At 34.0% G+C, this 25,548-nt stretch overlaps 1 protein-coding gene across 1 annotated transcript in view; it reads right to left on the bottom strand.

The window, feature by feature from the left end:
• The window catches only part of BAZ2B (bromodomain adjacent to zinc finger domain 2B), a 295,054-nt gene that overhangs the window by 181,449 nt on the left and 88,057 nt on the right, over window positions 1-25,548 (bottom strand). The window contains exon 2 of the mRNA XM_065881229.1: window positions 19,497-19,539. The gene's annotated coding sequence lies outside the window, so the exon portion shown is untranslated. The remainder of the gene's footprint in view (window positions 1-19,496; window positions 19,540-25,548) is intronic.

Genomic DNA, 25,548 nt, shown 5'->3' on the forward strand with positions numbered 1-25,548 from the left:
ACCCAATAATTAGTTATTGAATAATTTAGTAACCATCATTTAACCTCTATCTGAGTGTATTTACTTCATATCAAAGCAGATTATAGGTGAATAGTTACATATCAACATATCCATTGATAGGAATAGTATTCTTTATGATGTTATGGTTAATATTTTTTAGGCCCACTTTCTATCTAAAAGGTCTAACCAGTTTTATCCTTAAAAACAAAAACAAAAACCCAAAAGAAAAAAAACTTACTTCAAGATTTGGGGACCTTTCAAATTTTTCTCCTAATCAAAAACAATTAATTGTATAATTTTTTTTTTTTTTTTTTTTTTTTTGTGGTATGCAGGCCTCTCGCTGCTGTGGCCTCTCCTGCTGCGGAGCACAGGCTCCGGACGCGCAGGCTCAGCGGCCATGGCTCACTGGCCCAGCCATTCCACAGCATGTGGGATCTTCCGGGACCAGGGCACGAACCCGTGTCCCCTGCATCGGCAGGCGGACTCTCAACCACTGCGCCACTAGGGAAGCCCTAATTGTATAATTTTATCTTTAGAAAATGCATGGACATTATTTTGAATAATTGTTGTTAAATTTCTCTTTAAGTTTACTTCTTTAGACACTGGCTTAAGAAAGACTACAAATTGAAGCAATTTGTACAGCAACCTTGACCTTCTAGAACAAAGGGTAGTTTTCTTCCATGATGTACAGAGATTCCTTTCTATAACTTTAGCAACTGTCAAATGCTTTAGTAGGTTTTACGTGTGTAATGCTTCCACTTTTAATTTTAGCCATGACTTACTACTCTTCAGTATAAGTCAGCTGTCCAATTGAATATACTCCACATGGTAGTACACTCTCATGGAGACCTATATTCCTCTAAAAACTGGATTTCTCACTGATACATGCAACAATATTTCATTCAAAACATTTCAGTACAAAATCTACAAAACCCTCAAACATTTTAATATGAAATGCTATCTCTAAAAGAAAGAACCTTTAAAAATACACAAATAAATCAATACAAGATACATATTTGACCCAGGTATAAACTCTTCATTCAACAAAAATTTTTCTGTACAGCAATCTAGCAATGATTAAAATGATAAACTTGAAGTCTTTCCAATAAAAATATGTGCAATTAAATAAAAGTCTCTAAAATTATGTATGCTCACTATGCAGTGGTCATGAATAAGCAGGTGTACTCTGTAGTATTCTAAGTTTTATTCAAAGAGACTAGTTTCTTTTACCTTCATAACTAAAGCTATTTTATATGTATAACAAGTCATAATCTAAGAGTCACCTAACGTTTTTCATGAACTAGTTTAATGACCTTGGTTGAATCACAGTCTATGAGACTCAGTTCCTTCATCTGTAAAATGAGAAAGTTTGTCTAGGATTTTTAACATATTTTCTAGCTTTAATATTCTGTAATTCTAAAAATATACTTTTTCAATTAAACTCTATTGTTTTTACCCTTGCAAACTAACTGAGAAATATTTCTGATTCCAAGAAATTCCTGTTCCCTTAAAAGCTTACTTCTTTAAGAACTAGATAATAAAACATATTTCTATTTCTCTGTAACGAAAACAGCTCAATTTGTACTGAAACATGATAAGTACTGTTTAACTATGTTAGGTGAATAAAAGCTGAGGACAATTTATTAGAGCATAAGAAAGACTCCTAGAAGGAGTCTAGAAGGTCACAGACTGTGTGCTGAGCTGCTAGCAAAACATCTATGATGCTCCAAAGCTGCCATTTTTCTTCCTTGACAAAGACTCCATCTGCCACTGAGCCATTTACAGCCTCCAAGTCAGAATATCAATGATTTCCAACCATTCTGCAAGCTTGCTTTCACCTTGACATCACCTCTGTAATATATCTAATGCAGAAGATACATATATCCCCAACTATAAGCATGAAGCCCATGCTTTATTCATCTGATATTTAAACTACCCTCTAATGTACCATTTTTATTCATGCTGAATTGTAAAGGAATTTTAAAGTGCATATATTTGCTATAATTCTTGTTGCTTTACTTACTTGCTTTCAATCAGATATATTCATAAAACTTTAAAACCTGAAAAGACTGTACTAGGTAGTTTTCAACTAAGACAACAGAACTATATCATGTTTCCATTTAATATAATCTACTCTAAAATTATTTCATACAAAACATTTTATTTCCTTAAAAACTGAGAACATTAAAGCAATGAAGAAATGTTGATAAAATTTAGTTTTGCACTCGAATCTGTGTTCTTTACATTGTAAACAAGTGAAACCCATTTACTTAGCAATGAAAGAGAAAATTTTTCAATTATATTTTGTTGTTTCCTACTATTTTTTAGTGGAAATAGATGCAAACTGCCAAAAACTATTTAAAATTCTTTTTCCATTCCTTTTAAACAAAAGCAGTATAGGGACTTCCCTGGCGGTCCAGCGGTTAAGACTCCGTGCCTCCACTGCAGGGGGCATGGGTTCGATCCCTGGTCGGGTAACTAGGATCCCGCATGCCACACGGTGCAGCCAAAAAAAAAAAAAAAAAAAAAAACAGTATATACTTAATCATTAATATTTATAAAAATGGAAATAACCTTACTTAAAATATTGCTTCTCTACAAAGTAAATAATGAATTAAGACCTACTCTGTGCAAAACATTAAGGGGAGTATATAAAAAGTTTACAACAAGATTCTTGGCCTCAAGTAGAGGAAATAATAAACGTACTCATGAAAAACTATATAAAAAGACAAGGTATTTTACAGTGAGTGGAAGTGTGTTAAACGAGAAGAAATTATGGATTACAGGTTAGGAGACAAGTCTAAATACATCTTTGCTCTGAACCCTCCAAGTACTTAGTCATTTATCTAGAAAAACCACTTACTCACCTGTAAAGTGAGGTGACTAGAATAAGTGATATCTAAAGTCTCTTCCTGCTCTAGCACGCTATGATAATAGGATACCATGAGTCTAGACGTCAGATGATTACAGATACTAACTGACTCTAAATTTTCAAAGGGTACTCCCTTTGGGTAGATATGGCTAGTCCTGAAAAGGAAATGAGATTTGAATTGGGTCTTGAAGGATGTACAGCATTTGAATACATATGCAGAGGCAGAAAAAGAATCTTCACAAAAAAAGGGACTATTATAAACAAAGACACGGAAAAAGAAATCATGATTTCAGATATGTTAATATGGCAATGTTAACCATAAGCAGTAAGAAGAGGAGACATGATCCTGGAGACAGAGAAGCTAGTAAGTAAACCAATAGAGCAATCTAAACATGACCTAAATAGGGTGGTGGTAGGAATGACAGGAAGACAAAGAATGCAGAAAATACTGAAGCTAGAACACAGCCACTTTTAAGTTTGGATTATCTAGAGCCAGAGGAAGGAGAGTAATGCAAAATGATAACAGCAGTCATATATTGATGTGGGAAATAGTGATACTATTAACAGAAATAGACCTGAAATGTGATCATCTTTCTAAAATAATATTAAAGAAATACATAATACATTAAAAAGAAATAAAATCATCTAATTTTCAGAAAAAGAATTGGATTAGGAAGTAGCTACTGATGCTGGAGTCTCTGCCATAAACTGTGTAACATCCAGCCAATCACTCTAAGGTTTGGTTTTCTAAAAGGAGAGTACTGAACATAATATGATTTTAAGATTCTTTTCAGTTTTATACATAACACATCATATTAATTTCTGAATAAACTTGAAATTGTAGAGGCAATCTTTTGAAATAGTCTTAATCCTGACTGATTGAAGATTTAACATTTTGCGTACATATGAAAAGTTGAGAAATACAAAGTAGTTCAACCAAAAAATTATTTAAATGTTTATTTTCACCTACAGGTACAACCAAAACACAACTGTCACAAAACTAAAGGCAAAAGCAGCAATTTCAGGACTAACCCTGCATTTTTGATCCTACATTACTCATTAGCTAACTCATTAAACACCTTTTACTAGGAACTAAGGGAAAACCAAAACAGAATAGTTTCCATGTTTAAGCTTATCATAACTTTATTGGTGAGGTAAAATGAATGTATGTAAAATAATAAAAAGTTGCCTTTTGATATAGACTAACCCACATACAAAGAAAATCATAGCTTAACAATATTTCAAAGGGGAAATGAACCCCAAAGTGCAATCTAAAAAACGTAATGGATATAAACTTTGGTTAAAGGAGAAAATATTCTTAGAAAGTTTCTTAAAAAGAGAGGCCACAATCAAATCAAAATTTTATTCATATTTCATACTTATTTTTATACAATGATTACTCATAATTTCAAGAAAAGGACCTCATATTTATTCCAATGTCATGATTAAAAATATATGGAGGATTTATAAAGTGTGCTTCTAGAGGTATGTGTGAAACAAAAGAAAACAATTTTTTTCTAAACGTTAAATTACAATTAAATCATATTCTGAAATAATTTGTATTCTAAAAATAATTTTTATATTAAGTTATAGCTTTAATATTTTTCAGGAAACTACTTAAATTTAACAAACATACAAAAGAGGGAAGTCAACTTCTAGTAACGCCTTATTTCTTCCATGAAGTATGCTTACAATAAATAATTAAAACAGCATATCAGAGCTTATTACTATTAATTTCTCAGTACTTAATATTTACATTATACTCAACCAAAGATATAATTACATTGGCAGGTGCTACACATGTTACAGTGTGGTAAATTTTTATTCTTTGGGAAAAATATTTCTATGCACTCATAAACTTCGATCTACAAGGTGACACCTTTCTTATTAAAATATGTTTATCTTATTTGAAGACTAAACCTTCTCTAGTTTTCCTAATAAGTCCAATATTCAGTATGCAAAAATGATCACAATACAATACTTAAAACAGACCAAAAAAATAGATTAGAAATAGTCTATTTTTTTGGTCTGTTTTAAGTATTGTATTGTGATCATTTTTGCATATATAGAAGTACAACTTCAGATAATAATGAACTCAGCTCTCTTCAAAGATATGAATATCCTCTTTTCATTATTAACATTTAACTAAAATAAAATCAACTCTCTACCCACCTCTCCAAGTGAAATCCACAGTAAAAAGTGGTCTGGAGTTACTGCAGTTGTCCAGTAGCTTCCTTAAACAATGCTGAGGATATCTGTGTGGCAACAGTCTAAATGAGTTATTGCTACTACAGTGATTTGATAATTGGTTTGGTCCCCAAGTTCTCATATATTAATCCCTCTTTAAATGGCGCCTTAGCTCAACATCATTAATCATTAGAGAAATGCAAATCAAAACTACAATGAGATATCATCTCACACCAGTCAGAATGGCCATCATCAAAAAATCTAGAAACAATAAATGCTGGAGAGGATGTGGAGAAAAGGGAACACTCTTGCACTGCTGGTGGGAATGTGAATTGGTTCAGCCACTATGGAGAACAGTATGGAGGTTCCTTAAGAAACTACAAATAGAACTACCATACGACCCAGTAATCCCACTACTGGGCATATACCCTGAGAAAACCAAAATTCAAAAAGAGTCATGTACCAAAATGTCCATTGCAGCTCTATTTACAATAGCCAGGAGATGGAAACAACCTAAGTGTCCATCATCGGATGAATGGATAAAGAAGATGTGGCACATATATACAATGGAATATTACTCAGCCATAAAAAGAAACAAAATTGAGCTATTTGTAATGAGGTGGATAGACCTAGAGTCTGTCATACAGAGTGAAGTAAGTCAGAAAGAAAAAGACAAATACCGTATGCTAACACATATATATGGAATGTAAGAAAAAAAAAAAGGTCATGAAGAACCTAGGGGTAAGACAGGAATAAGGACACAGACCTACTGGAGAACGGACTTGAGGATATGGGGAGGGGGAAGGGTGAGCTGTGACAGGGCGAGAGAGAGTCATGGACATATATACACTAACAAACGTAAGGTAGATAGCTAGTGGGAAGCAGCCGCATGGCACAGGGATATCGGCTCGGTGCTTTGTGACCGCCTGGAGGGGTGGGATAGGGAGGGTGGGAGGGAGGGAGACACAAGAGGGAAGAGATATGGGAACATATGTATATGTATAACTGATTCACTTTGTTATAAAGCAGAAACTAACACACCATTGTAAAGCAATTATACCGCAATAAAGATGTTTAAAAAAAAAATGGTGCCTTAGACAAGAAAAATTAATAGAAGGTAACTGGATCACAGTATGGGTAAAATTATATACAGATTTGCTGAATACATGTGTAAATAACTATACATACACATTTAGAAACCTACTCAATCCAACAAATACTTACTGGAAACAAGTTTGAGGGCTTAAGCTCCAACACTGTGAACAGACATATGTGAATAAGATAGTTTTGTCCACAAAGAGGTTACAACTGAATACTGTTAGTTAAAAACTTCTCAAAGAGTTTCAAGCATAGTTTCATAGTGTTCATATTTTTAAATGAGGTAATAGCTTAAAATCTATTTTTAATAACAAAGAAAATATAACTTTTTCAATACGCAAAAAAGAATAGTCTGAGAACCCTAAATGTATATCACGTATGGTAATGAGGAACAACCGTTAAGGATGCTCATGATACTCGATCCCTATGAACATTGGCATAGTTACCATGAAGGTTTTGATGCTTTTTTACATTTTTTAGTTTGTTAAAGAATAGAAGCATGAGGTGCATTAACAAAGAAATGAAAGCCAATAAGGACATAAAATGTCAATTCAGCAAAATCATCCCAAGATCTTCACCAAATTCCTACTGCATTCATCTCATCAAAATTCTTATACAGGGCTTCCCTGGTGGCGCAGGGGTTAAGAGCCCTCCTGCCAATGCGGGGGAGACGGGTTCAAGCCCTGTTCCGGGAAGATCCCACATGCCACAGAGCAACTAAGCCCGCAAGCCACAACTACTGAGCCCGCATGCCACAACTACTGAAGCCTGCACTCCTAGAGCCCATGCTCCACAACAAGAGAAGCCACCATAATAAGCCCGCGCACCGCAACGAAGAGTAGCCCCTGCTCACCGCAACTAGAGAAAGCCCGTGCGCAGCAACAAAGACCCAACACAGACAAAAATAAATAAAATTTAAAATAAATTGAAAAAAAATTCTTATACAGCACCTCGAAATGTCTTTATTATTTCAAAAAACCAATGTAAAGATGAAAAACTGTAATGATAATTCTCTTTAAAATGAAAAGCCAAACTGGATGCAGTTATCTTTTTCTGAATTAGGACAAAAATTATAAAACTAAACCAGTGTGGGACTTCCCTGTTGGTCCAGTGGGTAAGACTTTGTGCTCCTGGTGCAGGGGGTCCGGGTTTGATCCCTGGTGGGGAACTAGATCTCGCATGCATGCTGCAACTAAGAACTCCGCATGCCACAAGGAAGATCCCACGAGCCACAACTAAGACCCAGTGCAGACTAAATGAATAAAAAATTAAAAAAAAACTAAACCAGTGTATTTGTTGATACTGTAAGAACTTCAAACATTAGCAAATGAAAGCAATTTTGAACTTTTAAACTGTTGTAACACTGTTACATTTAAACCTACGCTTAATAAACCAAATAAAAATGTCATTTTAAAATGTTGATATCACCATAGTGAAGAGTTGAAAGCAACTTTTGTCCACTGGAGGATGAATGGATAAAGAAAATGTGGTGTGTATATATATATATATATATATATATATATATATATATATATATATTTAAAAAGGAAGGAAATTCTGACACATGCTACAGTATGGTTGAATGTCTCAAGGACATTATAAATACTAAGTGAAATAGGTCAGTTACAAAACAAAAAATATTTTATAAACCCACTAATATGAGGTACGTAGAGTAATCAAATTCATAAAAACAGCACGTAGAATGGTGGTTGCCAAGGGCTAGAGGGAGGGAATATGGAGATTGTTTAATGTGTATAGAGTTTCAGTTCTGCAAAGTGAAAAAGTTCTGAGATTGGTTGCAAAACAGTGTGAATATACTTAACACTATTGAACTGTACAGTCAGAAATGGTTAAGGTGGTAAATTCTATGTTATGCATTTTTATCACAGTAAAAAAAAGAAAAGACCCTCAGGTGCTTATTCAGAGGTGCCTGGCTTAACAGTTGATAAGGTATGTCTTATATAATTAAAAATAAATTAAAATTGTGTCCCTTGCACGGGTTTGATCACTGGTCCGGAAGACCCCACATGCCGCGGAGAAACTAAGCCCGTGCACCCCAGCTACTGAGCCTGCGCTCTAGAGCCCATGAGCCACAACTACTGAGCCCACATGTCACAACTACTGAAGCCCGCACGCTTAGAGCCCGTGCTCCGCAACAAGAGAAGCCACCGCAATGAGAAGCCCACGCACTGCAACAAAGAGTAGCGCCTACTTGTCGCAACTAGAGAAAGCCCGTGCACAGCAACGAAGACCCAACGCTGCCATAAATAAATAAATAAATTTATTGATAAAATAAAATAGTGCATTTTCTACCCTTGCAAAGTAGAAAAAAATTGTCTTTATATATTAAAAAATTATCAAGATTAAATTCAAATGATATCATATTTATTGATGTACTGATCAAACATATAGCATTTTTACTGAAAATCAACTTATTATATGTTACACAAAAACTGATTAGAGATTATATTTCCTAAAGAGATTCATAAGACTATATACTATTATAAACAAGGTTTAAGAGATCTTAAAAATATTAAAAATGATGTAAGCAAATAAATTATAAACAGCAGCTAAAGGAAATAATAAAAGATAGTCACGGTTCTCCATCCTAGAGAGGAGCACAGTGATATTTTATTCAATTTGGGAGTGTAAGAAAGGCTTAATTGAGAAGGCAAATAAGTTTTAAGAATAAATAGTTCAATACAAGAAAATCCATCAATGTAACATACCACACCAGAACGAAGGGGGGAAAAAAATGACATGAGTATCTCAACCAACACAGATAAAACGTTTGACAAAATCCACCAATTTTTCATACTAAAAAAAACACTCAGAAAACTAGTAATATAGGGGAACATTCTCAACATAAGAAGGGCATTCTGGAAAACCCACAGCTAACATCATAGTAAATGGTGAAAGACCAAAAGCTTTCCTCCTAAGATCAGGAAGAAGAAAAGAACGCCTGCTTTCACCACTGAAAGATCTAAGCTCCCAGTTGAGGACCTCAGAAGATGCTATCACCAGCTCAGAAATAAATCAATTCTCTTTTTACAATGACACAACCCCCTTCAACAAACAAACAAAACAAAACAAAAACAAAAAACGAAACTTGCTGTGAAGACTTCCTTCAAAACTTTTAACATTTTATCTTCTTCCTACTGTAGGTACACTTACAAAAATGGAAGGTAAAGGGTGAGAGAAAACAGAAGGGGAAAAGGGCAGCAGTAATAAAGAGCACCATAACGATTTTTCACCCTCCACTTAGAAGAGAAACTTGACTTTCTAGTGTATAAGTTAAATACCATTTATTTATTTTGCTATATAGCTGGAAATCATAAACTCTTTGTAAAGATTTTTTTGCAGCATAAACATCCCTGTTCAAATACTGATACCTGGCTCCTAGTATGCTTCAGAAAGCAGGATGAGGGCTTCCCTGGTGATGCAGTGGTTGGGAATCCACCTGCCAATGCAGGGGACACCGTTTGATCCCTGGTCGGGGAGGATCCCACATGCCTCGGAGCAACTGGGCCCGCGTGCCACGGCTGCTGAGCCTGCGCTCTGGAGCCCGCGAGCCACAGCTACCGAGGACCGAGCACCTGGAGCCCGTGCTCCGCAGCAGGAGAGGCCACCAAAATGAGAAGCCCACAAGCAGCAATGAAGACCCAGTGCAGCCAAAAATAAACAAACAAACAAACTTATTTATTTATTTGTTTATTTTTTTTTAAAAGCAGGATGAAAATCTTTGTAGAATGAGCATTTTTATAGAATGAGTATTTTTGATGAGGCCTTTCCCACCCCCAGGGATCACACCATCCTTTCTATATTCAAAAAATATTATACATATACTTCTATTGTGATATCCTCCACATATGTAATGACTGGTTTGTGTGTCAGTTTCTCCACTAGACTGTAAGCTCTCAAAGAAGAGAAGAGGGACAGTATATTTTCCATGTTTATAAACTTCCTAAGTAATTCAAAAGGAATAATGAATATCCATGAATTTCTCTTTAAGATGATAGAAACTTCTTAACTACAATAGTAATGGTATTTAATTTAGGAATAAGATGGTAGAATGTCTCCAAAAATATAAATTCATACAAAACATAAAGAATTTACAATAATGCTTTAATGTCACCAATGTAATAGACATTCCTCCTTAAAGCTTCCAATAGGAAGCTGAATGTAGTACATTTTCAAGTTAAACAAGGGATGAGGGGAAATAAAATCAACCATTATAAAGTGGCTTCTCTTCACATTAGAAAGAGTTCTAACTAGTTTCAGTGACATCTGTCTACCTCAATTCCCCAAGCTCACAGTGTCCTAGCTCCATTGGCACTGTGATTCCCAGTTCCTCAGATCCTCACATGGCTGGCTCCTTCTGGTGATTCATTTCTCAACACAAGCACTGCCTCCTCATGGAGGTCTTCCCAAGCTTTTATATGTATTTTGCCCTTCATTCTACCCTGCCCACCGTGTACGCTATCACATTTTCCTTACTTTCCCCCCTCCTTTGGAGCCCTTATCAATATTTGAAAATATTTATTTCTTTACTTCTGTTCTCCTACTAGAAAGTAAACTTAATAGCAGAAGGAACTTTGTCTTATTGACCATAGCATCCCCAACTGGTAGATGGTAGAATATGTCTGTGCTCCATAAATGTTTGTTGAATGAATGAACAAATGAATGAGTGACTGACAGAATGTGAAGCACATAATATATTGATTGACCGAATGAAAGACTCACAATCCCTACCTAGGGAATATTTTATTAGAATATTTGGGAACAAGCAACTTTCCATTTACAGCATACATCATGTCTCTTTCCTTACTGAGTATCAATACTATAACTAAGGTATACAAAACTAAAGATAATTAAATAAGAGAGAGAAAGGCAGTATATGAATTGTTTGAAGAATGTGTCTTAGAAAATCACCTCAGGGCACATACCGGCTGATTCTAGAATTCTTTTCTCCCATAATTCTGCTTCTGTCATTCAATCAGCTAACAAATATTTATTGAGCATTATGTACTTTATTTCTAAGTATATATACTCAGGTCTCTTGAACACAAATTAGTTTTATATTCTTTGAATAAATTATAGTAGAAACATTATTGTCTTTAGTTAGAGAAATACGAACCTGAAACCCAGTTACGACCATAACTAATTATGTCAACTTGGAGCAGTTACTTAACATCAATAAGTCTAAGATAAAATGACACTTGGAAACTCTCTGGCACATAATTAGCCTTCATTATTAATTCTCCCTTAAAGGACAGGAATTGAAAGGTGAAAGAAATCATAAGAACAGATCAAATATATGTTTGTTCTAAAGCACTGAAGCACTCTTGTTACATCTCCACATTCAGTTCTAGCCTGCCATGAAACCTTCATTCTCCCACTGGCACCCTACAGGTCCTTTGATTATCTAATTAAAGTAATTCATACAACACTGTAAGTGACCAAAATCCTACAGGACATTTAATTTAAAAATAGGAATTTGTGGGCTTCCCTGGTGGCACAGTGGTTGAGAATCTGCCTGCCAATGCAGGGGACCCGGGTTCGAGCCCTGGTCTGGGAAGATCCCACATGCTGCGGAGCAACTAGGCCCGTGAGCCACAATTGCTGAGCCTGCGTGTCTGGAGCCTGTGCTCCGCAACAAGAGAGGCCGCGATAGTGAGAGGCCCGCGCACCGCGATGAAGAGTGGCCCCCACTTGCCGCAACTAGAGAAAGCCCTCGCACAGAAACGAAGACCCAACACAGCCATAAATAAATAAATTAATTAATTAATTTAAAAAAAAGAACAGACTACTCAAAAGTCATAAGGAGAGTGTGTTTCCTTTAAAAAAATAGGAATTTGTTAACTTATATGAATTTCAAATTGTTAAAATGTATATTGCCTATATTGTTTTCTATATATTTATCCATTCTAGTTCAATTGAACAGATTATCAACACTAAGAGGCACACTTGCATAGGCCAGTTTTTTGCATAAATATCTGCTGTGCCACTACTGGGGATAAGGCATTGTAACAGACTCTAAGGGGACTGCAGGAATTAATAAAACATAATCTATGGCTTCACTAGACTGTAAGGACTTTACCATCTAATAGTTGAAACAGCCAAACACACAACTCACCTCATATGGCAGATAAAGGCTCTATAAGAATGTTTCTGAAACTTAGGTTATGTATAAATCCTCATAAAGGGAGAAAAAAATGTATTGTGGACACGTGTTGACACATTAATTAAATTATTATGTTACTGAAATACCTAGAAAAGTAAAACTATGGATAAGGATAAACTCTTCTTCTTGCTTCCAGATCTTACTCAAAAATAGTATCGAAACAAATTTACAAAGTGTGCACATAAAAGCTACAAAACTAATGGATTTCTAACTGTTATCAATATGATGTTTTTGCTAAAATAAAATCATTGTACTCAACATGAATATGGTATTGACTGCTATTTCCCCATTAGTTTCCAGTTACCTTTGAGTTTGGCATGTGTATCTTATGGTCTAGCGTTCGCTGAACAATTTAATATTCCACCATTTCTTTCTACTCAAATTACTACAAAGCTATAATTTAGTTCACTCTGATGTCAACTGGCCTTCAGTTGGTACAAATGAACCATTTGTACATATCAAATCTATTTTTGTTCTTTTCTTATTAAACTGACATAATTAAATACAATCATTGCCCTGAAAGTCGATGGCAGTGACTGTTTATAAGGTAAGCATCCTGGATGATACAAGAATATTTCTTTTACATTAATGTTGAACTTTGTAAATTCTTATAGCAAACTCTCTCTCTCCCCCACAGAGAATATATCTACATACTCAGGAGGTCCAAGGACTCCAGTGTTGAAGAACAATGCTGTGATAGAAATAACAAATACTAGACAGGCAGAAATGATGGGGAGAGTAATTCCAACTGCAGAGGTTTCACGGAAGAGGCAACATTTGAGGGGAGCTATGATATTTAAGTTTAGTGCCAAGTGTGTATGATCGACACTGAAAATATGAAACAAACTAGAGTGAAAAAAGACACAGGAATTTTCATTGGTAAAGGCAATAAAGAGACAATAATTATGAATTTTATGAACAAAAGTTGAGGACGTTTTCCTAAGAAAGAAAATCAGATAATAAAATTGCAAGTATTATAAAAATAAGTGGCATACTTTGCACATGGAAAAGTTTACACGTACTATCTTATACTATGATGGAAATGTACCTATTGATGCAATGTTTTTTAAATGTTTTTTAAATATACTCACATAAGGAGAGCATCAGGAATATTTGTATTAGTCAGATTTTTTAAACATCTATGACATGCTAATTTTAGGTACCCTTTTGATGCAATACAATAAGAATTTTTCCATTTATATCAAAATATTTTCTCCTCCAGTTTTTCATTTGTGTATTTATAGAAAAGGAATGAAGAGTCAAATATCATAACCCCATAACTCAGTCTATAACACCCTCTTCTCGTCCCTAAAAACAGTTTCTGTAGACTGTACTTGTAGTTTATCTACTCCTTGACTAACATTTCAATGAATGTACATCTCACAGCAGATGTATGCATTAGTGTTCTAGAAAGTGTGAGGGGAAAAGAATAATGTATTAACCAGATCAACTTTCAAGTCACTTTAATTCATAAAATACTGACCTAGTGGTCTAGGTGCTAGATTCTTTGCTGATTACAATTAAAAAACACCAAACCAAATTAGAAAATTAGTTTTTCTTTTATATTCTCTCATGCCTCTATAATTATCTCTAAGATATATTAAGGTTACCGTATTTTCTATTTTTAGGCAGATTTATTAAATAGTAGCTCATTTAGAGTTTTCAGATAAGAAGTAATCTTTAAACCAAATGAGTGTGTAACATTATATACTTTTACTTGTTCAGAGAAGTTCAGTTGGGTCTCTGCAGCAGGGTGTCATTTCTATCTATAGGTACTCATACTAAGAACACCATGCATGCTTTTAGCTGCATTAATGTTAAAACAGTGCAACTTTTTGGTGAGGTGCAATAGGAGATGGAGGTTTCTTTTATCCAAATATACACTTAGGAATAGCAATGGAGATTTGATTTGTATGAAGTAATTTAAATGGCTACTGTACACTAACTTTGAAGATACTCTTCACAATTCAGACTCTAGAAAACAAAATGTTTACTAGTTTATAACTTTAAGATATTAGATTTTTTAATTTAATATTTTAGATGTATTCATTGGCATAAAAATGGAAATTCTTATATAGACTTTACTTCTGGTTTGATCACTGTTATTATATTTTACCAAAGATATTTTAAATTTGACTATAACGCTCTTTTTGGTATTAGAAAAGTAGAAAAATAAAGGTCAGACAACACATAGTAGACTTGTTCTTAAATGGTTGATTTTTGTACTTTCCAAATAATGACTTAACTACCACACTGGGAAAGACACTTGACTCTTCTGAGTCTCAGTTTAGCCATCTGTAAAATGTAATAATATGTCTTCTAAAATTGTTAAAGGCTCAAATAGAAATCACCTAGTATCTTAATTCGTGAATAAATAAATAATAGTTTTGTTCTTCCTTCCTAAAAGCTTGTTTAAAAATGTATTTCTTTTAAAAATATTTAATGGTAAAACCATAAGTAATATTAAAATTATTAACATTAAAAGAAACTTCGCTAGGTACTTAGCACTTACCAAACTTCTTGGTTTGTAAATTCCTATAAGATCTGACCTTTAGGCTCATTTACTTCCTCAAAGTTTATATTTCAACAATATTTAACTAAAATAGTTGCCTGTCCCTGAACATACGTTGTTTCCAATCTATATGCCTGTTTTCTTTCTGGATTCTCTTCTAACTCATATCTCAAAAATCTAGCCTAAATGTCTCCCCTCTCTTTAGAGATTTCCCTAGTCTCCTCTCCTAGACAGAGTGAGTGAATCATTCCCTTTTGTATTCTCCTCCTAAAATTGAAGCTATCAAAAAAGTGACAAGAGTCCAAGAAAAATAAATGAAATGTAAACAAATCAAAGACATTTAAACAATGGCATAAACTTTGTAAAATTACCTTGATGTAATCAGGATTAATTTTGGTCATGAGTGACAGAAAGCCAAAACTCAAGTGCCTTACAAGATAGAAGTTTATCTCACTCAAGTCATAGGTCACTGTGGGCAGGGTGACATCCTGAAGTTATCAGGGACTTTCCATCTTATTGCTTTGCCCATTCTTAGCTTGTGGTTTCCACTCATTGTCCAATTATCATGCCCACATCTCAGCAAGCATGGAGGAAGGGGGAAAAATAGGGTGTGCCCGCCTTCCTTTAACAATACTTTCTGCAAGGTGCACACAGTACTACTGCTTACGTATCTCTAGCCAAAACTTAGTCACATGACCACATTTAGCTGTAAGAGAGACTGAAAGTGATACTTTTATTCCAGGTAGTCATAAGCTGGGAACAAAACTAGTAGACGGAGAAAATTGATATTAGGGTACAAGAATCAGTCATTGCCATGCTTGTTTACATCTTATCTGTGGTAGGTACCTAACTGACATTTAAAATTTACTATCTAACACCAATATTTCTAATAGTGTGTACACTGTAAAATTATATAGTAATTTCTTCTAAATTTGAAATTTTAAGTTAAATATTTCTATTGGTAGAGATAAATCTCTATGAAATTTAAATAATATTCACAATAAAATTACCAAAGGAAAAAAAGAAATTTTAATAAAAACAGGAAAAGCCACTTTATTTTAAAAGTTGCTTTGTAACAAGTTACTAAATATGAAGCAAAATGTTAAATAAGAATATTTAAAATAAAATATAGCCACTGTATTAATAAAATTACATATAAACAAAACTGCACGTAAGCAAAATTGCACGAATACTCTCAGAGAAGATAGAGGACTTGGGGAGATGTGAGAAGAAAAAAGTCTATGAGTTATTTTATTATACTTCCTACAAATGCCACTCAGAGATTTTTAATCAATTAAGAGGTGATCATGAAACAGAAGTAAAAATTATAACAGAATAAAGCAAAACCAGGTTTGGATCAAGATCTCACACTATGTGACTTTGGGCAAGTAACTTTACAGATAGATGATGATGACTATGACAAGGGGTCAACAGGATTTACCATGTCAGCCTCTGTGCTGCGCTTTTATTACAAGCATTTTTTAATTTAATATTCACAACACTCCTGAAGTATAAAACACTACTCTGCTTTAGAGAGAAAAAATCTGGATCTTAGACTATGTAACTGACTCAAGATCAAAACAGCTATATAAATATTACAGCACAAACTTAGAGGTTTTTCTGACCCAGTTCCTCTTCTTAACCATTATGCATGTCACTTCCCTTCAAATTCTCTGGATGTTGGTTTTCTCATCTGTTATATAAGGGGAATGTAGCACAACCTAAACTTTTCTAAAGTTCATTCTGGCCTTTTAAGATATTTGTATTCTAGTGAGGTCTGACTCTCCCCACCCCGAAAAAAGCACATTGTATCAATAGATCTAATCAGCCTCCTTGCTGGAACTTATGTAAGTCAACAAAGTTATCATTACTATATGTAATGTAGAAACTAAAAATCCATACATTAAAACATATAGATGAAAGGATCACAATGTGTAAGTAAGGTAAATTTGGATATATCCCTGATCTTTATAGTTGATGTCCTACCCCTCTCATATCAATAAAGGAGTAAACTATAACATTAAACAAGTAAGAGGGAAGAAAGGTAACTAATACTTATAAAAATCCTTTTAAATATATGCATAAGTCATTTTCTGCAGATACTGAGGCACAAAGAGACTGACTTGCTAAAGGTCATATACACAGTATACAGCGGCATCAGTACTTGAACTCGCTCTGGTTCTAAAACCTATGCCCTTTCCTAACTACCCTGCTTCCTATGGTTCAATTTTGGATATGCATGTATTAATATCCTTGTTTCAATTTTAATATAAGAAAACTAAAGATACTAATTAATTTAGTTCTTTCTGGGGTATTTATGATTACTAGCAACATTTGCTAAATACTCATTTGCTCAATTGGAAAATACATATTAAAATATGCAGAATACAAGGGAATATATGTTATCAGTTACATAAGAATAATAAAAATTAAGCATCACCAAACTACTAAGGAGGGAGAATCACTTTCAATTAGGATGATTAGGGAAGGCCTCAAAGAGATGATTACAGGTATACAGGGCATTAGATGGGAGGTTTGATTTCATCAGGAGAAACAAAAGACTGAAAAGGGAAAAGAATATTCTAGGAAAAGGGAATGACATGAATGTAAGTATGGAGACAAAATGTATACTCAAGGTGGAGTATGTAGTTCACATTGTATAGAATGTAGGGTTCTTCTTCTTGAATAATAGGATATTTGTCTGGGAAATATGTTAGAGCCAAACTGAGGAGGGGTCTTGAATACCAAGTTAGAAAGCCTTAATTTGAACTTATAAGAAATGGAAAGTCACTAAACATCTTCAGGTAGAGACATAAAAGAATCAGAGCAACGCTTTAATAAAGTTCAACTGAGGATCACATATAGGCTTCAATAGAATTGATGATGGCCAGGAGGAAAAGAAATCATTTAGAAGATCTTGACACTTCAGAGAAATGTAACATAAGGAGTAAAAACAGAAATTCTCCTGAGTTCTGAAGAAAAAAATATACAAGGTATATATTATATATGAATACTCCAGCTCCAGCTCTGAAACAATCTATAATAGCCCCTTCCTAACCACAGCATTCTACTCTTTTAGTTATCATCTCATTTCACCAGCTTATCTACCTCTGACTAGTCCTTTCTCCATTTTCTCTGAATATATCAGCCCTTCCCTGGCCTCATTTTATTCCAGTCCCATGGTCAACACTTGAACTACTCTCTCAATACCCTCAGCCTGAATCAGTGATGAAATCTACCCTCTTCTTGACTCAAGGAGCTAGAGAAAGCCTCACAACCCGTACATTATTACACAGGGTTTCTACTATCAGTCACTTATGAAACTCTCAAATGAATACTTCTTAATTTTTAATTTATTTAACATCTGATAATATTGAACACCACCTCTCTTCCTGAAATTCTTGAATTCAGAACAGTTGCAATTAAGTGTTCTCTTAATATTACCCTAAAAATGTACTGAGAGTTAGCATTTTTTAATTTAAAAAAAACACCTTTTTCATCCAATGCTAATTTTAACTTCCTTGATTATAAAACATTAGATGCAAAACAGAAGGTTACTACAGAAATATGTTAATATTTTGTTGTAAACCATTCAGTTAGGGCAATAAAGTTCTGATTACGAAAAAACAAACAAGCAAAGAGCAACAAATCAGAGATAGCTAAAATGCTCCCTTAGGAAAATGAACATGCCATATACATCTGTAGACTCAATGATGATGATAAAGCCTTTAAAAATAGAATAGAATAAAAGTTGTCTCTGGCCTCTCTGAAAAATGTTAAATTTAACAAATGTACCAGTTTTCAAAAAAAATATTAAAACATTAAGGTTTTATATACACGGAATAACATTTCTGATAATCACTGCTTCTAATGAACAATTTAAACGAGATTTAAGAAGCAGATTAACTGAGTAAATAATTTACTCAATTTTTTTCCTCTGTTACTTAAACGGAGTTTTCAAAAATGCTGTAAAGTTTCATTACTGCAATTCAGATTTTAATAGTTAGAATTTTCTAATAATGTAGCTCAAGGCCTTGGATAAAAGTTTTTCTTTAAGTAACATATTTCCTTATACACAGTAGAAATTAACACTTTAAATAAAATTAAAGCGGAAAAGTTCAGTTTCTTAAGAGAACTATCCTTTTTCAACAACTCTCCATATTTGGAAGACTGTTTATAAATCATTTAAGTATCAATGAAAAATTTAATCAAGAAGTCTAAGAATCCTTTCAATGCTGTTTTCACAGTCTTTCCTTAATATGTGATTACAGTCCCAAGTAATTTTATTTTTGTAATTTTTTCCTAATGTGAAGTCACCTTAAATGTTTCATGCCATATTTTAATAAAAACAAAAACTAAAAAAGATGATGTTCAGATTATGATTCACACTGAAATATGTTAGTATAATTAGGTATATAATTTCAGTTATAAATTAAGTGTATTTTTCATTTAAAATGTTTTAAAATCATTTAAAGAAGTATTTAAATAAGTAGAGCGTGAGATGTGAATCATTAAATGTAAACATTCATTTGGCTGTTGAAAGAAAGAATAACAATCTAAAATCATAAATATTTTCTAACTTAATTCTCATTCTCAGAGAAAACAAAACATCCTTAAAAGCTTAATTATCATTTTAGTCTTACTGTGATCAATGTGGTCAATCTTGTGACATAACTGTTGAGAAATCTGCAATAAAAAAACAGAAATAGCATTCAGCTGAATCATACTTGAGTAAGTGATTTCAGAAACTAAAAAGTTTGTTTAGAATATTTGTCTTTCTTGATGCCATAAGTCATATTTAAATTAATCTAAAATTGTCAGGAAAAGTACAATTGGCATGACACAAATAAGCATAAAACACCTGGAGTTTATTCATAGGTCATTATTTATTATAGTATGGTAAATTATGTTTTGTTATAATCAACAACACCCCAGGGTTAACGTAATATAACATATTAGTAAATAAACTATAGGTCATTTGGGTTAGTTTTATTTGTTTTCAAATATTTACCGAGAGGAGAATCACAGTGTCTTAAATATACTACAAAACAAAAGACAGCCAGGTATTGTTTACCTTTTTCTCTATGATTAGATTACCAGTGTAGTCTATGGCCAGAACATGATCTACTTATTATCAATTAATAGGAGAAATTGCTTCATGCTAATCCTTATGAACAGTGTCAAAACTATTAAAGATTGAAAATATAATTGGAAAGGAACCATACACTATAAACCCAGGGGAAGTTATAAGTTATACTATTTCCTAAGCTGTATATGGGTTAGAGTTCTTATTCCTGTCAAATCTAAGCTTTTAGAAATTTCTTAATTAACAAGGTATGATTTAATTTAAGGTGAACTTTTAAATGTTTAGTGTTAAAAATTAATACAATGTTAATGGTGTTTTAAGATTCATAATTAGCTTTCATGTGTTATTTCATCAGATCCTCATAACAATTCCTTCAAGAAGCAGGAAAGAGGTATTTCTCATTATATACTCAGGAAAATAGATATTGGAGAGGATACATGACTTGTCCAAGCACACAGAACTGAGTTTTCCTTGGTTCCTTTCAAATCTCACACCTCCCATCCAACCTATCCTGCCAACCATTCTTCCTCATTCTATCCTTAATTCAAAACACTTATTACTGCTTTTTACCTCAGTAGTTCAAGATATTGTTCTCCAATATTACTATTATAGTCTCCCTACTTCTGTTCTTAACTTAGCAACAAATATATCAGCTCACAACACTCCCTTACTCAAAACTGTCCAAAGGCTTTTCCATCACTTAAGATAAAATCCATAATACCTACCATGGCCTATTAGTCCCTCTGTCACCTGGTCTCCTGACTACATCTCCTGTCACTCTCTCTCTACTATGTTCCAGTCACAATGACCTTTTTGATACTCCCCAAACATACCAAACTTGTCCCTCTTCAGGGCCTTGACTTTTGCTGTTCTCTCAGCCTGCAGCAACTGTTCCCCATATCTTTGCAGGACTGGCTTTCTCATTTCATTCAGGTCTGATAACAAATGCCACCTCCTCAGAGAAGCCTTCTCTTCTCACCAGAGACTGTTTTCAGCTGTAAGCTGCATGAGAGATCACTGGAGCACTAGTATAACAGCTGGAACCCAACAACTACTCAAGAAAGAGCTGCTGAATGAATGAATGAACAATTACTTATTTCCTACTGCATCCAGCACTATGCCCAGAGGGATATACAAATAAAAATGCTTACAATTTCTATTTAAGGAAAATATGCATTAACAATTTTGTATACATTTAAAAAAGTCACTGCAGGGAGATTTTGGGAAGCTCAAGGAAAAAAAAAAAAGGCAAAGCGGGGTTGGTGTGAAAGTGGTTGTAGTGAGTTAACAGGTGTGATACAATGAGGGTCTGGATAGTGCAGATGAGTAGAGAGAATGGGAAACCCAAGATACATCTTACATGGAGAAACAAGAGGACTTCATGCTAAATTAAGTACAGGAACGAGGACAGCAGAGAAAGATTACCAGGGACACAATGAAAGAAACCTGTAGTGGTAGGGTGGAGTGACTTTTATTTTGGACAGTAAGTAAGCCCAGTGTTACCACAGGCTATTCAAATGGAGACGCTTCTCAACAACGGGTAGATATTGCGATTTAGAATAGTCCAAGGTTTAAAAATCAGTCATATAAAAAGTACAATTCAAGCCAAGAGAGTTTACCAAGGGAATGAATGTAAAGAAAAGACAAGACTATCCAACAGAATTTGGGGGATACCTATAAATAAGGCTCATGGGAAGCAAGAGAGGTGACACTGTACGGTGTTTTGTTATGTTTTAAGTCCAAGAAATAGAGAAATGGAAAATACACTGAAGGTGAAAGAGGAAAGATTTCTAAGGAGGAGAACATGTTAGCTTTAAATGATGCATGGAGGTATAAAAAATATAAGACCGGAAACTTATTCTCTCCAAATTATCTATGTTCCCACCATATCAGATCAGAAAAAGCCTACATAGATGGAATGCATTACTCTCTGTATCCAAAGACCTGCCTTCAGTGAACTCCTTCCTAGCATTATGCTTTCAACTTCAATCAATACAAAAAAAAAAAAAACAGGCTTGTGATGGTGAAGAGTCAATAAAAAGGCTTGTGAAAGAACCAAATATACTTTCTATAAAACTCTGTAATTAAAAAAGCTATTAAATATTTTTAAATAGTTACATTCAAATAAAATAAGTAACTGAATAAAAAGATAAATGTTCCATTTTATTTTTTATTTTCTTGGACAAAAACAAGATAATTAAGACTAAATCTATAATTTAAAATGCATACTTGATTTAAAGCCCTAATCCTTAGAGTATAAAAACCTTGTAAAGGCATTCCTGGGCTTCCCTGGTGGCGCAGTGGTTGAGAATCCCTCTGCCAATGCAGGGGACATGGGTTCGATCCCTGGTCCGGGAAGATCCCACATGCTGCGGAGCAACTAGGCCCGTGAGCCACAATTACTGAGCCTGTGCTCTAGAGCCTGTGAGCCACAATTACTGAGCCTGCGTGCCACAATTACTGAGGCCTGTGTGCCTAGAGCCTGTGCTCCACAATGAGAGAGGCCACCACAGTGAGAAGCCCACGCACTGCAAGGAAGAGTAGCCCCCCGCTCGCTGCAACTAGAGAAGGCGCGCGCGCAGCAACGAAGACCCAACACGGCCAAAATAAATAAATAAATAAATAAAATTTATTTTAAAAAAAAAAGGCATTCCTTCATCATGGTAGTAGCAATTTTTACACATAACTTACTGGATATTTGCAAATGCATGAGGGAAAAAAATACATGAAATTAAGACGACACTAGAGGTTAAAGTCAGACAAATCTTAGGGCTTCTCATAAAAATCCTGGGTGGCTTTTACAATGAAAAGGTAATTCTTTAAAATCATCTTGAAACTAGGAAATATATTCAAGTTAGACATGTAAAAAGTAATATTACATTTTATGAAAACATAATTCAACTAATGCATTGGTTATGTACTTTTCCCCAACCAGACACCATCTTAGTAAATATGCACAAAGAAAATCTCAACTATATTTACCAGTTTACCAACTATATTTACTATGTTTCCAATAATTAGCATGTAACTATCTCTATTTTTCTTCTTCCTCTGCCCCCAAATGGAAAAAGTCTTTCCTTATCTAATCAATTTTAGCATACTCAAGACTTCACCTTCACTTGACAACCTTACATAAGTTTCAATATATACAACGTAAGGATATTTATCCCTACCAAGCTTATTGAAAAGATTCAAATGAATAAAAAATTTACTGGCTTTTTCTCACTCTATTCAATCTGAACATGAAAATATATGCTAATTAACCCTAAAATTCATTTAAAGTAATAGTCACTAAAATATTTAATCATTAATTTATATACCCGTTTAATGTTTTCTCTGTGTTCTATGCTCATTTCAAGGTATGGTTATATAATAAAAATTCTCTCTAAAATTTACATATGAAAAGTAATCTCATAAACCATATGCTACTGGTAGGCTATTTCAGTGTTGCAATCTTGGATTGTAGACATGGAAATTCTGTCTTTATCATTCACTTTTTAGAGAATCACAAGTATGCACAATTTGGCATACGTTTTTAAGGTTAATAACAAACTTTATAAAAATCTAAACATGCTTCTACCATCATCTAGCTATTTCAAATCCTGTCTATTATTATTATTATTTTTATTACTTGGGGAAATTACTTGGTAGGAAAAAAATCACATGCTTCAATAAGCAATACTTTAGGGGGGAAGGATACTTGTAAATAATAGGAATCTATAAAACCGGAGAAACTGGTAAAAATGTGATCCACCACTAATGGAATACATATCAATATTCATGGGATGTGGGTCCCACAGATAACGGAAGCCTGACTGTACTATGCTGCTTTATATAAGAGACTTGTGCATCTACTGATGTTGGTACCTGTGGCAGGGCCTAGAATCAATCCCCCACTGATATCAAGGGACAACTCTATTCTATACAGAGCTGTGCAATGGAACTTAATGCAATAATGGAAAAGTTTACTATCTGCACTGTCCGATACCCAGTCCATAGCCAAATGTGACTGTTGAGTACTTGTAATATGATTACAAGTGTGATTAAGGAACTGACTTTTAGATATTAACTAATTTAAATTTAAGTATCCACATGTGGCTAGTGACTACCGTATTAGCGCAACTAGGCATTTCTGAAATTATACTAAGATCAAAGTGTAAATGATCCTCCTAAAATATTTGAAAATTTATTTTCTCTATTTTTTTTAGACATAGGGAAAAAACCGTCAACTGTGTTGGGAAGAATATGTTCCATTCAGGAACAGTGCTCCAAATTTGGAGGGAAATTATCTTATCTTCAAATAACTTTCAAGTTTATGTTGGGTGGAAAAGAAGGTTTACTTTATTGCAGAATTCTTAATGTACCATAGTGCTTATAAGAGGAAGTAGTCTTAGATTTTGGAGAACTGAGTTTTAAATCTCTTTAAATTTAAATCTAAATCAGCTGGGTAGAAGTGGTTTACTTCATTTATTCATGCACTGTTATGACTAAAACCTCAACAGAACTTAGAAAAAAAAGAAATTTATTTTATTAACAATTTTAATAGTTCTGATCCTTGGGAACCTCTTTTTCCAACAATTATTTTCCCTTTCTTATTATGTTTTAAGAAAAAAACATGAGCAAGCTTTAACAACAAGACAAGAGTTTTATTTAACTAAGCACGTAATACGGTATGTAGGAAAGAAGCCTGCCGTCTAGTCTAGAGTAGGCATATAAATAGAAGACTTTATATAACATTAATATAAGTTTTGTTAAGCAGTTTTGTCAAATTATAAAAGCACCCATCAATTTAGATACTTTATCTACAAGCAACAAAGCTCTAAAGTGATAGAAATCATTTCCTGACCCATACAAACAGTTGACTATGTTGGTGTCTGGCTAAAAGTTGTTTTTCTGATTTCATGGGGGGAAGACATCGAAGGAAAGAAAATAGGCAGCTTGAATGGATAGTTCCAATTCCAAGCAGTATTTTGGTGCATAATACTCACTGAATGCTTTCTGTCCTCAGTGTCACCTGTAGGTCTAAGCAGGGTATTCAGTAAAATATTAGATGTGCATCTTCCCTTAATGTTCAGAGAAGCTGTGAAGGCCAGAGTTCCAATGATTCCTGCCACTGCACGTTAATCCATTTAAATTAATCCAATCCCTACCAGATACCAAGGGACGACTGTAATTCAACACCTGCTGTTAGAAAATAACCAGAGCCCACTATCTACACGAGAGATACCCAGGAAGTTAAAAAGTGATTATAGCCTCCCAAGAGAAGTAAAACAAGTGATAGTTTCTCATTTTAAAACACCAAACTTTGTCATATCACAACCTAAAACAAAGTGAGCTTCCCCTTAAGAGAACTGCTTTAAGTATTAAAGAAAACCAAAAGCAGAAATAAAAAAGTTGTACATCTCTTTAAGTTTTTAAAGAGATGATTTACCATGATTCTAACTTTTTGCCACTCTTTCCAAACTACTACTCTCTTCAGCTAAACTACTTCATACTAAACTACTAAATACTACTTCTGGTAAAACCAAATACAAACAGATAGCATTTTAAAAAGCACTTCTTGGAGAAAACTCTAATTTGAAAAGATACATGCACCCCAATGCCCATAG

Source organism: Phocoena phocoena, chromosome 7 (assembly GCF_963924675.1).
Source record: "Phocoena phocoena chromosome 7, mPhoPho1.1, whole genome shotgun sequence".
Taxonomy (NCBI): Eukaryota; Metazoa; Chordata; class Mammalia; order Artiodactyla; family Phocoenidae; genus Phocoena; species Phocoena phocoena.